Source organism: Tupaia chinensis, unplaced genomic scaffold, assembly GCF_000334495.1.
Source record: "Tupaia chinensis unplaced genomic scaffold, TupChi_1.0 Scaffold145851_1, whole genome shotgun sequence".
Classification (NCBI taxonomy): Eukaryota; Metazoa; Chordata; class Mammalia; order Scandentia; family Tupaiidae; genus Tupaia; species Tupaia belangeri.
Window position 1 is genome coordinate 23,743 of NW_006205709.1, and position 3,109 is coordinate 26,851.

A 3,109-nucleotide genomic window follows, 5' to 3' on the forward strand; every position below is an offset into this window, starting at 1 on the left:
TCCCGAGAGGAGAATGGAGGAGAAGGGATTGTGGCATGGCCATCCCCCTTGAGGGGTGATTTCTTGCTTTCTGTCTCTCTGTCTCTCTATGTTTGTCTGGTAAGCACACACGCCCTATAGCAAAAACCTCTAAAAAAAAAAAAAAAGGAATAGGGAATCAAGGATGAAAAAAAAAAGCAAAACATACAGGAAACAAGAAATGGAAAATTATTTGTTGATGATAACATTTATGTTTATGCGCTTGGTTGAGCCAATATACACTGCACTCTGGATGGAAAATCTCATTTTTGTATCCTGTAATGATGTACAGTGAATGAACGTAAATGAATTAATTTAAATTAAAAAAAGAAGCTGAAAGGAATTCTTAGAGAAAAACTAGTAGATAGATCCTTGTGAGCTTTTGTTAAGCTAACATATTTTAGCTATGACATCCAAAGAAAGGATGCTAAATGGGGCTTCATTGAAATTAGGCTCTTTTGCACTTCAAAAGACATAATTAAGAAATTAAAAAGACAAGTTGCAGACTAGGAAAAAAATTAGTAAATAAAATACAGGATAAAGAACTTGTTTATAAAATGTATAAGCTATGTTATCCTAAAATATAATAAGACAAATGGCCCAAATGAAAAATAGGTAAAGAGTTTGAAGAGACCTTTTGCTATAAAGATGCACTAATATCCTGTGGACACATGAAAAACCTCATTTGCCATTAGGGAAATGCAAATTAAAACAATGAGATACAATTTTGCACCCATTAGAATTATATAATTTTAAAGGGACAGACTACAATAATAAGTGTTGGCAAAGATATGGAGAAACTGGAACCTTCATATATTTCTTTTATCTTTTTAAAAATAACTATTTAATTTTATTTATTATTATTATTTTTAAAATTTGCCATAGGGCACATGCAAGAGAGAGAGAGAGAGAGAGAAAGAGAGAGAGAATGAGAAAGTAAGCTGCCAGGTCTGGAATGTGAACCATGGTAAACCAGATGGGAGTTCAGTACCTTAACCACCACCTGCTGGCCTGCTTCATATATTTCTAATGGGAATGTAAAATACTACAGCTGGTGGACCCTACTTCCGTTTCTGGTTTTGGTCCAGTGTTTGGATCTCTTCGTGCTGTACAAGATGAACCGATTCTTCGGGAAAGCGAAACCCAAGGCTCCGCCGCCTAGCCTGACTGACTGCATTGGCATGGTGGACAGCAGGGCAGAATCCATTGACAAGAAGATTTCTTGATTGGATGCTGAGCTAGTGAAGTATAAAGATCACATCAAGAAGATGAGAGAGGGTCCTGCAAAGAACATGGTCAAGCAGAAAGCCTTGCGGGTTTTAAAGCAAAAGCGGATGTATGAGCAGCAACGGGACAATCTCGCCCAACAGTCATTTAACATGGAATAAGCCAATTATACCATCCAGTCATTGAAGGACACCAAGACCACGGTCGATGCTATGAAACTGGGAGTAAAGGAAATGAAAAAGACATACAAACAAGTGAAAATTGACCAGATTGAGGATTTGCAAGACCAGCTAGAGGATATGATGGAAGATGCAAATGAAATCTAAGAAGCACTGAGTCGCAGTTATGACACCCCAGAATTAGATGAAGATGACCTAGAAGCAGAGCTGGATGCACTGGGTGATGAGCTTCTGGTTGATGAAGATAGTTCTTACTTAGATGAAGCATCATCTGCACCTGCAATTCCAGAAGGTATTCCCACTGACACAAAAAACAAGGATGGAGTCCTGGTGGATGAGTTTGGATTGCCACAGATCCCTGCTTCATAGATTCACATCATTCAAGTACATCCTAAAAAACAAATATTCTGGGACTAGGAAATAATTATCTTTACTATTACAGATTTCAGTTTCTCCCCTTTCCTTGAGGGAAAAGTTAATTAGCTTTTTTATTTTTTTCCATTAACAGACTCATTGCTTGGTAACCAGCAGTTAGCGTAATGACTATGTCGCTGGACTCCCACGTAGTCAACCGCGGTTTGCGACCCGGACCCGGTGGCTTCAAACTCACGCCGGGCGTGTGTGCGTGCGTGCCCAAGATCCCGAGAGGAGAATGGAGGAGAAGGGATTGCGGTGTGATCATCCCCCCTGGGGGGTGATTTCTCGCTTTCTGTCTCTATGTCTCTCTCTGTCTGTCTGGCAAACGCACGCACCCTATATATTAATTTTAATATTAATTTAATCCTAAAACTCCAGTATAGAAACCAAATGTAACTAACAGCATTATGTTATAGAGGAAAGAGCTAGGAATAATCTGAACTTGGCCCTGGGTCTACCATCAACTAAGTAGTCTACCCCTATAAACTTATGTTTCCTTGTTAGTAAAACTGTGCTCATCTCACAAGGTTTTTGTGAGGAATAACTGAGGTAATAGTCTTAAGTCCTTTGTTAACTGCAATGTGCTATTCTTATGGGAGATTATTAATAAAAAAACTAGGGGCTTCATTCTTTCGTTGGGGATGCCTGGTGTGCTATGGCAAGTCCAAATTCCTGGGTCTTCCATGATCCTGTCCAACCTTCCTCAGTCAGCCTCTTGGCAGCAGCATTTCCCCTCCAACCTGGACTCACAGTGCCATGTGTACCAACCTTTCACCTGTCTGCAGATCAAAACAATAAACATTTATTGAACACACACACACACACGAACAACTACAGCTGGTTAGGAAAACAGTTTCACAGTTTCTTAAAAAGTTAAACATAAATCTACCATATGACCTAGTAATTTTACTCTTAGCTATCTCTCCAAGAGAAATAAAAGCATATGTTCACAGAAAGACTTGTATACAATTGTTCATAGCAGTATTATTTATAATAGTCAACTCAGACGTCTTTCAGCTCTTTAATGGTTAAACAAAATATTGTATATTCATACAATGGAGTAATACCCAGCCATTAAAAAGAATAAAGTACTGATACATGCTACAACATGAATGGAACTCAGAAACACTATGCTAAGTGAAAAAAATCCAGTCTCAAATGACCATCTAATGGGACCAGAAGATGTGGTAGTTAAGGCACTGGACTCCCATATGGGTGACTGTGGATCAAGTCCCTGACCAAGGGACTTGTTTTCTCATTTTATCTCT

At 38.8% G+C, this 3,109-nt stretch overlaps 1 pseudogene; it reads left to right on the forward strand.

The window, feature by feature from the left end:
* Positions 1 to 1,106: 1,106 nt before the first annotated feature.
* LOC102471855 (charged multivesicular body protein 5 pseudogene) lies at positions 1,107 to 1,837 on the forward strand (annotated as a pseudogene).
* The last annotated feature ends 1,272 nt before the right edge of the window (positions 1,838 to 3,109 follow it).